We start from the raw sequence: 14,734 nt of genomic DNA, 5'->3' as shown, positions 1-14,734 counted from the left end.
ATTGCATAGGGGAGTTGTAATTTGAGTGCTTCAAAAATACATGTCTTCAGAATTTGTAAGACTATGGAGCATATTGTTCCTACCGTATTTACGTTAAGGTTCAAAACATTGAACAATTTTACTTCTAGCGAGTATCGTTCTGGTAAAATACCATTTCCTTGCTTCAGGCGTTATAAATTGGTGTATTTAACCCAGCCGTTTGCTTAAATAATTACGAGGTTCCAGACAAGACCCCTACAATGACTGCAAACACATAGTTTAATAGAACAAACAAAGTAACGTGTAAGTNTCGCCATAAATTATGAAACTTGATAGTCATGGATTTGACTGACAGCTGTCCGTCAAATTCCCGCCCCGCACCCCGCACTGTACATATTTTGTTCGCGATGTCTGTTCTATACGTAGTAATATTACTTCAATGGTACCTAAAGCGTATCCAGGTCAAAATGACACTGTGCCCACCTGCACTGTGATTCGGTATACGGTATATGTACATAGCATGTATGCTGTTTGTATGACGTTTGTGTGTCATCACAAGTCGCCAACAACATCGCTCCATTCAATATTCCGCTTTGTAAGTTACCATGTAGCGCGATTCGCGGCGACACAATCGCATAGTGATAGGGTTGTCAGGAGAAAGTCATAAAAATTATCAGATATTTAAAAAAAATGAGAACAAAACCGGTACCGACGTGTTCAAAAGGAAAGGAAATCGCATCAGCAAGATGTGAAAAGAAACAAGCTTTCAATCATATGAGGGACTTTCTATCAATCAATATTCTACCGGCCATAACTGGCTACTTCAAAGTTAATTTTAAGTTTCCAACCACTTCATCTCTCCCTGAGTGAACAAGTCATGTACTTAGCTTAATTTCATCACAAAATATGTTTAAATAAAAACCTGTGAGCATTAAGTTTTGAAACTTTGGTACTCACACTATTAAAATTCGCTGAAAATCAGATACGATTTTTGCTAAGTGGAAAGTATTTGTTAATTTTTCTCTTTTTTTTCCTAAATTCTAAAACTTTAAGTTTTGAAACTTTGGTACTCACACTATTAAAATTCGCTGAAAATCAGATACGATTTTTGCTAAGTGGAAAGTATTTGTTAATTTTTCTCTTTTTTTTCCTAAATTCTAAAACTGTTTCCCTATTACACTCTACTCACTTCTAGAAGTTTAACGCACCCTTTGATTGGCACCAGCTCCAGCGGAGATAAGATATTGTTCGCCGTGAACAAAGCGAGGCAACCCTGTTACTGCCGACTGTCAACTGCCAACTAGCACCCCTGTCAGCCAGCGCTGGCGTATTGTGTGCTCGGTGTTTTGTTGCTGACAACAGAATGTTGCGCTTGCGGTAACTTACGGATACAGTGCTGCTTCTCTGTTCTGTAGGTTTTGTGTATTTACTTGTTAGTGAGGACGCGTCTACGTATAGGAATAGGATATGAAAAGGGTCCTACTGGGAACTTAAATAAAAGTGTTAACTATAGGTATATCGATAGGGCTGCAGCTGGTTTACAATTAGATTTAAGTACTAAACTACTAGGTGGACCGACGATCTGGATCTGGTAAAGGTCGCGGGAAGAACCTGGATGCGGGCAGCGCAGGACCGTTCATTGTGGAAAACCTTGGGGGAGCCCTTTGTCCAGCAGTGGACGTCATTTGGCTGAAACGAACGAACTAAACTACGCGACGTGGTGTTGCAGAATGACGATCGCGAGTTGGTGGTCCTTATGATGTATGGCTGGGGGCCCAAGCGAGTGGCGGCGCGCTGGTGGTGGTGGGATCCCTTCTGCACATCTGCCGTGCCTCGAAGACCAGTCAGAAAGAATATTTAATAGCTAACAAAAATATTTCTGATTCTGTGATGTAAAGTTAAACAATCGATGGTACATACATTGAGCAAGGATAATGAATATGAATGAGGAGGCAACCTATGTACACGTGTGCTTGTTAACCGAGGTTCTAAAATAGAAAACGATATCTACCTAGACGAAATTATTGGTAAAAAAACCTACAAAAATATCAAATTAAATCCGAATGGCTTGGCTTTGCCTTTAACCCATTATAGACTGAGTTTTCCTAAAGTGTCAGATTTTTGTTTTTTTGAAATATGTTCATAATTATGGTCTACATAATGCTATACAAGCCTTAAAAAAAATGATCCGACCTGTAATCTAGAAAAAAAATGCTGGTACCATATGGTACCGCTAGCCTCTTACCGTGTCAGTCGGTTAAAACATAACTTTATCATGGAGTTTATTATTATAATAATAGGGTAAATTATATATTTTACTATTATTATAATATGTATAATATACAAGCAAATAACAGAAGTTATATTAAATGTAAAAAAAACTGTATGTTGGGTAAGCAATATTCATTTTTATCTTTGAATATTCAAAAATTTGGAATGGAGCTTGGCATTGCACGCTGCACATAGTCCCACGTTACATTTTCTATACTCTAATATTGTTCGAGAGTTGCAATTATCTTGAGTTCATTCTATAAATATCTGCTTCGTCTTGGGACCTTCATCGTCCTCCAAAACTGCCAATGTTTCGTGTAAGTTACATCTAAAATAAATAAAAACCCATGGTTTTGTAAAGTATGGGAAACTATTTTACTTTATCTTCCTGTATTGTATATATACCATTGAATATATCACACACTTCCCAATAAATACAGTAAAAACTAAAAATCATAAAATAATTAAAAAGACACGGTAAGCGGCTAGCGGTACCGTACGGTACCAGTAATTTTGACATACAATATTTCCCATTATTATTACCTATCGACGTAATTTTACACCATTTCACAATAAGAGCACTCATGGAGAATACAAGATTGTAACAAAATCAGTATTTCACTATCACACAAAAAAAATATGATCACTTACTTGAATGGCGCGTCAATTTTCAAGAGAAAATTTTGATGCGCTCACTTCAATCATCAATTACACACAACTGAAAAGAATAACTGTCAATTTTTATTCCTAGAAGCATAGACCATATCTATTGGCTACTACTTGCATCAATCAGAGCACTGCATCTTTTCACATGTTAATGTATAGAGCCAAATTAAAACACACAAAAAAGTGGTACCATATGGGACCGCTAGTCTATAATGGGTAGTATTACAATTTGAAACAAACAAAGATATCGGCTGCTTAAAACTTGACGAGCAACAATGAGCTGCCTAATTGTAATGCAGATACATGCGTCTCAACCTCTCAACCATATAGACATTGGATTGAGCCAGATCAAACCGGATCGCAAGTACATAAACTCATTGATAGTCCATCGCGCGTATTCGTTACATTCAAAATATGAAAAGCCTCTAGCGTAAAGAATAGACCTTATNATGTCTTGAAAAATCGAAGCAATACGACAATATAGTTCAATGGGATCTTCTAAACTTAATAATTCTGACCATTCAACTTCGCGTAACAAATCACTAATCATTTTGTTATTAAAGCATTTTCGTGGCGATGGGCACGTTTTAGGTGTGTCTAAATCAGCTGATAAACCCGTTATGTAGTGGTCTGCGACCCTGCTAGTTACTGTGTACGCCCGGAGTGAGCCCGCCGCCGCCGCAGTCCGCACGAAGACATGGTCGATGCATGACGCTACTCGCCGTCCCGCAGTTACACACTCGCGTGTGACGTCCCNTAACCTCCTCAAATGTATTCAATTCATTACATTTGTGAGGCCGTTCTCACGAATGAACACACCTGTTATCGCTCATTAATTTCATTTGAATACAATTTAGAGACCGGCTACCATCGTTTACATTGGATTGTGATTGGATACCATTAGCAAATGCGGACTTACAAGAATATGAAAGGGGAAGTTCAAGTTGGCAAAACAATTAGCGCATCTATAGTTTAGAAGCGAGAACTTTTCTAAGAAGTTTATAGAAAGTACCCCAGCGACTATCGCTCATGTCCAATCCATATCTCATTGCAATTCCACAGACGTACGATGACGTCCGCCGCAGATTGAAAACCAATATCGTTCCTATAGCAGAAACCAACGTGGTTCATATAGCAATAGGATTATCGTCCGACCGCATTGGTTTGCTAAATATCAACTTTCTACGCGTTGCATCATTGGCGTACTATATCTGTATAATTGATCTACTATTACGATGTTTCCTCCAGTTGGTTAAATATCGGTTTCCTCGTATTACAGTTCGTATGCACGTCCGCGCTAAAATTGCATTTTTCAGATGAAATTATATGTTGCCTGGTGAGTGGTGACAGCTCTAGGTCACAGCAACGCATTATTTTAAGGAAAACCAAACAGTCCGATTAATTTCAAATATACAGGACTACTCTGTCAGTAGGATTCTAGAAGGAGCTATACGTCATCATCAGCACATAAAAGCAAAAATATGAAAATTTCAACCTGTTGATACTATCCCGTGTGACACATGAGGATAGCGGATCAGCGGTTATGTGTTTCGGCCCTTAACTAGCTCTAGTTCAAAATTAAAACAACCGAAACATCATGTCGTCAACATAAAAGATCAAGTAAATAACAACAATATACTCACAAAATACCGGCATTTCTCCACGACCTCGACCCTGGAGGCGAAGGTCTCGTTGGTGGCCTCGATCTCCAGCACCCTGCCCTTCAGGTCCAGGTGGTTCTTCTGGATGAAGTAGATGTAGTCGACGCCGATCATCTGGAAACACACGATGCTTCAGTAAAGGGCTTCGAGTAGGGGTTGCCAGGTGTCCGGTTGTTTTTGCTTCGGACATGTTTGGCTTTTTACGGTCTTGTCCAGCCTGTCCGGCTTTTGTTAGGCTTTTTATGTGGCTGCCGCGCCAGGCGAAAGTCGAGCTACAGAATAATTTCAAGCGCACGCATCAGGATGTTGGGCAACCGATGATTATAGTACTCACTCGTGTGACACTACAATTAGTGTGCAATCACATGTCCGGTTTTAGGGTAAAATGTCCGGCCAAATGAAGCACAGAGTCCGACTTTTTTGTTTTTGGACCTGGCAACCCTAGCTTCGAGTCATTGTGCAGGAAAGAAACATCCCACCAAAATGGTTTTCTTGTTCTTGCCGTGTCGATAACAAACCTACACAGTGTCAGTCCAAAACTCCGCGACAAGAGTGGCGTTGTCAGCAGTTGGTTCCTTTTAGAACATAGGTGCTCACTAAGACGTTGCAAAATTCAACCCCTTAGGGGTAAAACGGGATCCACGCGTACGAAGTCGCGGGCGGCTGCTAGTTATAAATGTTCTTATTCTTATTATTCTAAAATTCTACTTTACAAGTGCCTCTATAAAGCACTTTAGACAACAAGACAACAAGGAATTCGTGAATAATCAAAAGCTAATCCAATCTGCCAACAAATTAATTATTTCAGAGATCTTCATCTCAAAGGACTTGGTTAGATAAAGGATCTGCATCTGGATAAAGGGTAGGAATTCGCTTGAAATAACATTCCCCTTTGCTTTGTTTATCATAAAACAATTTAGATGAGATTATAACAAACTATTACAAATTATTATGCTGTAACGCCGTAAATTGAGGCCTCTGTAATATCACGTTGTCACTAAAAACAAATTTTCGTTACGAAGATTTATTTAATTGTTTCGGACTTAATTAAGTGGACTTGGTAATTAATTTATTCATACTTCCCCAAAGAGGTAAACTTGGATGAGCTTTCAGAGAAAACTTTTAAATGAGAGTTTTTCCACGAATCTAACGCAATTGCCGAATTACATATTTATTTAAAAAAATCTTTTCTGGAAGGTTGTTAAGGTTTGCGTCCTATGCAAAAATAAAGAAATCTTAATTCCCAAGTTTGGCCAGAAGGGTTGAGGAAGCCTGCCTGAGATTCGCATATTTGGCCTTGTTGACACATTGGAAAGAACTCGTATGATTCTTCTTCTTCCTCGGTCCCTCACTGATGAGGATCGCGACCACTCATACAGTGTTCCTCCACAGACTGCGGTCATAAGCTGTGTGGACCGACTCGTATGATGATCAACCTTATTATCTGAAGTGGCTGGGTGCAGTGTTTCTATACTTTGAACTTCATGGAGATGGAATAACATCCAAAACATTTATTTATTGACACTAGAGAAGTAATAACACTAATAACTCACCTTTTTGAGCAAGTATGGCGCCTCTACATTGAGCTGGCAGCGGCGCGTGGTGTGCCGCTGGGAATCGTCCGCCGACCAGCTGTCGTCGGTGATGACGCACTCCAGCACTACTGGAATTTGCGGGCAGTTCGGAAACCGCCGTTCGTATGCCTGCAACAAACAGAAGAACATGTTAAGGTATCTTCTTAAATAAGTTATTATTTCCAGCTGTCAAAGGTGACTCGAGTTTCTTCCACCACTTCTTCTGTTCAAGTTATATTTGGAACCTGTATTAGTGCCCTAAAAAGGGCTTACATTACTATGTAGATGATGAAGATTTTGATTAGATTTTTGAGCGTCCGAAGTTCATTGTTAGAAAAAACGAAATAAATGCTGGAATCTCGATGATTTGTTCGATTGCATAGGGGAGTTGTAATTTGATTGCTTCAAAAATACATGTCTTCAGAATTTATAAGACTGTGGAGCTTATTGTTCCTACCGTATTTACGTTAAGGTTCAAAACATTGAACAATTTTACTTCTAGCGAGTATCGTTCTGGTAAAATACCATTTCCTTGCTTCAGGCGTTATAAATTGGTGTATTTAACCCAGCCTTTTGCTTAAATAATTACGAGGTTCCAGACAAGACCCCTACAATGACTGCAAACACATAGTTTAATAGAACAAACAAAGTAACGTGTAAGTAATACCAATTACTGAGCGCTCGACCCACGCAAACAACAGGCAAGTTTGATTACTTGAGGAGGGGGTGGTGGGGTGATACTATGTAATGTAAGTTTACAGGAATTACGCTATTTCGTCTGATTTGCTCATATTTTATTTGCAATGTCATAATATTATGTTTATCCTAAAATACTAAATAGTTTTATGTAGATACAGACAACTCTTCTAGATCACAAACAGAATGGGTTCATTATCGTTAAGTATTTAGAATTTTAACGGTTCTTAGGCAATAATGACTTTGCTGATTAAGTGATTAGCGAAGTTTTAGAGTCCGCACCGAGCAGCTAATGAGTAAACCGTACCTACTTCAAAACGCTTGAGCATTCAGGGGTCCTATTCTACCAGAAATGCAAGAAGTCAATCAATGTACAGTCGACAGCACATCAGACCATACATTTTCGTTGCAAATTCGCCCCCATCACAACTACATAAGACCCCACAGTGTTTACCTTGGTGTGCCGTCGTCAGTACATACCTACTCGTAAATAAAAAAATAACCCCGAAGCTTATGGATTCCATATTATTTCCCACGTTTGTTAACAGATCCCTAAGCGTAAAGCCTTTACGCGTACATTTCAAGATGCACTTCGACTTTTATAGAGCTTTGTTCTCAGATTTACGAGGCGCAACTTGATGACGTCATAAAAGTATACTGAATGAACCAGCATACAGCGCTGCGAAACCAACTATGATAGATAACTACATACTTAGTTGGTAGGTAATAAGGTCCATAATCAGACGGTTTTTATTAAAATCATGATTGATTGATTAACACCAGGATAAAACTTGTGAATAATAAAAGGATAATTCATACAACAGTTCGTATTAAATACCTAATAATACATTCCTATTCGTACAAAATTCTCAAAATATCGACACCGCATCGACTCTTCACTAAAGCATTTAAAATGATTGACCATAAACCTCGTGACTTTTACTTGTTCCCATGGATGATGGCGGTGTTAACTCGAGACATTGTTTCGCCGTAAACATTGGATTACAATAGATCCCCACGCAGCACTTACACTTAGGAGAAAAAAAAACAAAGCAAATGAATTCGCTGCGGGTCCCATTAATATAGGGACTAATACTCAACCTCCACTGGTTGGGTTTCATTGGAGGAAAATGAGGTGGAAGTCTCGAAAACAAATAAGTGATCGTTATTGTATCTTTATATCTTCTCTGCAAGGAAAAAGGGAATCGCACATCTAGAGAGTGGGTGTTAAATGGATCAAAACCACAGATCACAGAAACTAAAGGGAGATGTGAAAAGGGGGCGGGGCCGGTGTCGCAGCAATATGCCCAAAAACAGAACACATTGCTGCAGACGTCAAAATGTAAACAGTTTACATTGCTTGCGTAGTACTAAAGATTATTCGAACGTTGAGTACTGATACCGCAGTGGATAATGAGCACATATTTGATGACTTTGTGTGTGTCAATTTCTAATGCTACACTGAGTTTCGAACTCAGCGCATTAGTTGGCATCTCTATGATCAAAACAAATCGAGAATCTAAATTAGTATAACTGTGTCGAAATCGTTCAGCGAAGTAGCTCCACAATCTTTCAGTAAAGCGTATCCAGGTCAAGATGACACTGTGCCCACCTGCACTGTGAATCGATGTACTCGTACATAGCATGTATGCTGTTTGTATGACGTTTGTATGTCATCACAAGTCGCCAACAACATCGCTCCATTCAATGTTCCTCTTTGTAAGTTACCATGTAGCGCGATCGTGGCGACAATCGCGTCTTGATAGGGTTGCCAGTAGAAAGTCTTAAAAATATCAGATATAAAAAAATGGGAATAAAACCGGTACCGACGTGTTCAAGAGGAAAGGAAATCGCATCAGCAAGATGTGAAAAGAAACAAGCTTTCAATCATATGAGGGACTCTCTATCAATCAATATTCTACCGGACTACCGGCCATAACTGGCTACTTCAAGGTTCATTTTAAGTTTCCAACCACTTCATCTCTCCCTGAGTGAACAAGTCATGTAGCTTAATTTCATCACAAAATGTGTTTAAATGAAATCGTGTGAGCATAAAGTTCTGAAACTTTGGTACTCACACAATTAAAATTCGCTGGAAATCAGCTTCGCGAGATAACGACGATACGATTTTCTTTACCATTATCTTTACCTTATTATCTTCACCTTAAATGTGTGATGTACCTATTTGTTAAGATTTCTCTTTTCTTTCACACGTCCAACCACTTCAAGTTTAACGCACCCTTTGATGGGCGTCAGCAGAGATAATATTGTTCGCCGTGAACAAATCGAGGCAACCCTGTTACTGTCGACTGTCAACTGCCAACTAGCACCCCTGTCAGCCAGCGCTGGCGTATTGTGTGCTCGCTGTTTTGTTGCTGACAACAGAATGTTGCGGTAACTTACGGAAACAGTGCTGCTTCTCTGTTCTGTAGGTTTTGTGTATTTACTTGTTAGTGAGGACGCGTCTACGTATATGAATAGGGTATGAAAAGGGTCCTACTGGGAACTTAAATAAAAGTGTTAACTATAGGTATATCGATAGGGCTGCTATCGATATACCTGGTTTACAATTAGATTTAAGTACTAAACTACTAGGTGTACCGACGATCTGGTAAAGGTCGCGGGAAGAACCTGGATGCGGGCAGCGCAGGACCGTTCATTGTGGAAAACCTTGGGGGAGGCCTTTGTCCAGCAGTGAAAGTCTTTTGGCTGAAACGAAGGAACTAAACTACGCGACGTGGTGTTGCAGAATGACGATCGCGAGTTGGAGGTCCTTATGATGTATGGCTGGGGGCCCAAGCGAGTGGCGGCGCGCTGGTGGTGGTGGGAGGGATCCCTTGCGCACATCTCACGTTTGTCGAAGACCGGTCCACGTCAGAATACGTCACCGTAATATTTATTTGCTAACAAATTTTTTTCTGATTCTGTGATGTAAAATTAAACAATCAATGGTACCTACATACATTGAGCAATGTTTAAAAAAAGACAAAACAATTTGGATAATGAATATGAATGAGGAGGCAACCTATGTACACGTGTGCTTGTTAACCGAGGTTCTAAAATAGAAAACGATATCTACCTAGACGAAATTATGGGTAAAAAAACCTACAAAAATATCAAATTAAATCCGAATGGCTTGGCTTTGCCTTTAAAGTATTACAATTTGAAACAAACAAAGATATCGGCTGCTTAAAACTTGACGAGCAACAATGAGCTGCCTAATTGTAATGCAGATACATACGTCTCAACCATAAAGACATTGGATTGAGCCAGATCAAACCGGATCGCAGGTACATAAACTCATTGATAGTCCATCGCGCGTATTCGTTACAGTCAAAATATGAAAAGCCTCTAGCGTAAAGAATAGACCTTATCCAGTAAGTCATTGTAGGTGATATTTTAAGGACAACAGCTCCTTCCAAACATGTTGAGACGTTTATAATCATCAGCAGTCTTACAAACTTAGGACTAAACTTTCACTTGTTTGACTATTGACGATGAAGTTGTTCCTGGAGTTACAATGGTGGAACTAAGAGACTTAATGGATCTGTCTAGCCATTACTCATCACTGCATCAAACAGCTTTGTAATAACAAATGTTGCCTGCCAGTTCCATCATTCGGTCGGAATCGATTAAGCGAAGATATTGAAATCGAAAACGGTGACGGCCTTCGCCCGCCGGCCGGCGGATATGAAATCAGCTTGCGAAATGGCGTTGGATTCCCCGGCATATATTTACTTACGGCAAATTGATGGAATAAGTAAATACGGTTCAGCGAGAAACTACGAATTGTACATAACTTTAACAGCAAATGTTTAGCTTCCACTGGGAGAACATGTAAAACGTAATAAAAGTGTAAGTTATGGTTCCGGCATTTCCCAGGACGCCAAAAAAAATTCACTTGGGGTGTTATAGTTCATTCGAATTCAAATAACAGTTTCCGTAAAAGCAAATTTCCACGACCTCGATATAACTTATGAATAAGCCCGAAAGCAATCTTACGGTCTCTACTTTTTGGGGTAACCTACTAATGGCGCACAAAGTATTATTCCTAGTAATAAATCAATTTTATTTTCCGCACTACTGGATTTCTGGCCTAAGGTTTATTTAATCCTAATTCAATAAAAAGTATTGAATAAACTCTCTTAAAGTTGATATCACATACAGACAGCACTTTTAGTGATCCATGCCATGATTGTTAAAAAATACTAATTTCGATAACAATACAGTCAGTCATCTCCTAAAAATAATTATTTTTCCCAATACCTATTCAATGCCAGCAAACGCTCGCGTGCCTGAAGTCGTAAAAGTGACCTTTGACAGTGAATGTATGTAAATGAATTGGGTAAAAAACGGCAATAGGTACCCCCGAGCTCATTGAAGGCTATTGAAGCTGTTCCGAGAACGACGCTGAATACACGCGATTCCCCGGAGAGGGCCGTGTATGTACAGGCCAGCACATAAGGCTATAATACAATTGCAAAACAGCTCCAATTCCATCTACATAAGATACCGCAGTGTCCAGGTTGATGTGCCTGTACATTACATTGTATCGACGAATTCATGTGAAGTCAGCTATTAAGACAAGAATCTATTATACACATGGAATTCAATTAGGTTTCTTTTCATCGTGGTCTGTAAACCCCCAAAACATAATGAACCTTTGCTGAAACGTGACAAGGATAAAATATCAGGACGAACGAATCTAGTTTTTTGCGAGATAATCTTTCCGTTAGATTTTTAAGAACTGAGATCACAATCTTGGTGTTGGACTTTGAGCCACCATAAGCGTCAAACATGGAACTAAGTGTATTTTTTATTTATTTTCCTTTAATATCTTCAAAATTTTGAGCAAAAATACTAGACAAACATAAGTGGGAAACATCAGTTAGGTCACGGGTTAGGTGATCAATAAGCCTTCAGCATAAGGCAGTAACAGCACACATGGGACATGCCAATTTTGTTTGCAGTAATTCAATATCACTGAGCGTATAGATCGTACATCATGTCGCTTCTGCCAAAGAAAAATATACTCGCATTTTAACCTCGGCTTATCTTTTGCAAATACAAAATAAAATAGAAGGCAATTTCCTGCAATAGAGAATAAATTGGATGGAAACAATAAGTTTTATTTGTTCAATGGTATAAAACAAGATCGGAAAACTACAAGGATTTTTACGAATCTAAAAGATGTTAGTACTCTATCAAAACTTCAGTGGATATTAGAACCATATTATTTAATTGATGGTGACTTTAAAAAGCGGTCATTTCACTCACGAATCAGCCAAAGTNGCCAGATCAACATGCGAGCAAAATAATGCCCAAAGCCTCATGCAATTAAGAGCTTAATTAAAAGACAAAGACTGTAATTAGAATTACACGCTCTGCCATCTCAAAGAGGGTATTATCTGAGTCCTGGAGAGTCACCGGGACATTTTTAAATGGAATGTGTTGGAAGTGTAGTGTCACAATGCCATCAAGAAGCTTGTCTCTCTTATCATTTTAAAACGTCTCTAAACTGTCTTAAATGTTCGGGACACTGACCTCATAATCGTTTTGCCCTACCAGCGAACATTATCTGGCAAGGTGCATGGAAAATCACCGAAACAAACTCAATCACCGCAATATGTATTTATATTAAGGTATTGATACTAAAATATCCTTCACCTTGGGACAGTGTCTGTGCTACTTAAGGCTGCCAATTAAGAACATTCCATGTCTATTCATACAATAAAGCTCACACGGAGTGCTTTCCATGGAATATTTTCCAGCTATTTAACATGACTAGAGCAGCAATAATAATCGAATAAAAAATAAATTATGGTATCATAGCTAATGTGATGATAGACAAGAGTGGCTTTGAGTAGAAGAGGATTATCTAAATAGAGAATAATATCAATAACTTTCAAACATCCTTTTCCCATAATAGGCTTAACTTCCTTTCAGGGATAACCACAACCAATACAAATACGTTTCCACAGAACATTTAAGTGAGCTCTATTGTGAAATTGAGCGTCTCACGTGTCGCCCCAAAGAATAACAGCGGAACCACAAGGAAAATACTAGAAAATTGTTCCAAAACGTTAAGAGGGGATTCACTCGCATTGTCTACAAATTCAAATAGCAGGTGTGGGAGGAAAACGTAGACAATATCCTTATTTATCGCCAGCTGCCACGAAGAACTTGCACAAACAAGAAAACCCTTATTTAACTAGAGGTAGAGTCGAAAATTGCAGCGATACTTTGGCAATAACTCACGTAATTCAATTTCAAGAGTTGAATATAAATAACATAAAGCACTTAATGGTCAATGCGATAAATCACATACATATGCAATAATAATAATAATCAAATACATACCTGCACAGATAAGAACAAAAGATACTACAAGACGTATCCAAGTATGAGGTAAAGTCGTTAACCTCTGATACTTTATGTTTTTTCATTAATGAAGNTTTGCGAGAAATGGGTCAAGCCCCAAATTTGAAGTATTTTCATCGATAAAATTGTCCATAGATTACGCCCTTAAAGTTTGATCACTACAAGCCCGGACACACTGTATAATTGTATGATCTACCATTATACTTTTGAGCATAAATAAAGTAGCTTTTGAACTAAAACAAACAACAATTCCTTAGGATAACTAATTGACAATTAGTTCTTTAGAAAGTTTAATGTCTGACCTGTTATACAAAAGGAAAGAAAACCGTGTCAAATGTCGACCGAAAAGTAGAGAAATAGCTCGAGTGCTACAATTGACAATAAGTGTTTTATTGGCTCCAATAAATCTAGGCATTGTGTTATACATGCTCATTTAAAACGTATAATAGGTGAAGCTAGAGATGTGCCGNTCACAAACTCAAAGTGGCTGATTATACTCCTTGATCTTCCGTATAATCTGCCGTTGCGTATATTATTATGGTATATGGTACTAAAGCCTTTTCGGAAACCGGCTTGTTCGGGGGGCTGAAAGTCGTCGAGCCTGCTAGCGTGACGTGAATCGAAAACAGCTTGTAAAGATGGCTCAGAAGCAAAATGGGTCTATAATTCTTCAACAAGGTTTTGTCACCTTTTTTGAAGAGGAGTATTACTATTCTTCTAAGGGCAGAAACTGCGTTAAGCGGGCCCCGGCGCGATTTCATACAAAGTGCTCCGTCGCGGGCGCCGGGGTCCGCTTAACGCAGTTTCGGGCTTAAGTGTTGGATCAATCTAGCTAGCACGTATTGTCTATAAAAATGTGTCAAATGATCCGTCAGACAGGCTATCCACAACTTATCCAGAAGTGGCGAAACAGGCCCTTACTAAGCGATTGTGAAATATGCCCTTAATGTCAAATAAGAATAGTTTAAAAAACTAAAAACACGCTTTTAATTACTAACAGCACTAAAAAGCTAAAAATCATCAGAACCCTGGACATCATCTAGCATTAAAGTGCTCGAAAAGACAAATCCAACGAACCCAAACTCGATGAGTTTCCGCCGTTTCGTTTTGGAGTTCCTATGGCTACCTTCTGACTCCATCATTAGGACCCTGGACATTATCTAGCACTTAAAGATCTCGAAAAGACACCCAATGAACCCAAACTCGATGTGATTCCGCCGTTTCGTTTAGGACTTCTTTTGGCCACCTTCCAGTCCCATCATCAGACCAGCTGGTACCACAATATTGTATTGTCATTTCTAATCTACATATAATTGCCAAGTTTCATGATGATACAAGACTTAGAAGTGCGTGTAATTCAGATTCTAAGATTCCATTACATAGTTAGTTACGTACACGACGACCTAATAAGAGCGTGTTAAAAACGAAAAATGGACAGTTACATTATTTAATTACGTGTAAAAAGAAATTTCTGCCATCTTACATATCATTAAAACGACATTTCAC

General features: G+C 38.9%; 1 protein-coding gene across 2 annotated transcripts in view; it reads right to left on the bottom strand.

Annotated features, from left to right (window-relative positions):
- Positions 1 to 14,734, bottom strand: part of LOC114352638 (protein real-time) — an 82,668-nt gene that overhangs the window by 50,327 nt on the left and 17,607 nt on the right. The gene's annotated exons all lie outside the window — the stretch shown is intronic.

Source organism: Ostrinia furnacalis, unplaced genomic scaffold, assembly GCF_004193835.3.
Source record: "Ostrinia furnacalis isolate ACB-3 unplaced genomic scaffold, ASM419383v2 OfSCF1411, whole genome shotgun sequence".
Classification (NCBI taxonomy): Eukaryota; Metazoa; Arthropoda; class Insecta; order Lepidoptera; family Crambidae; genus Ostrinia; species Ostrinia furnacalis.
This window is presented reverse-complemented; position numbering and strand designations above follow the sequence as displayed.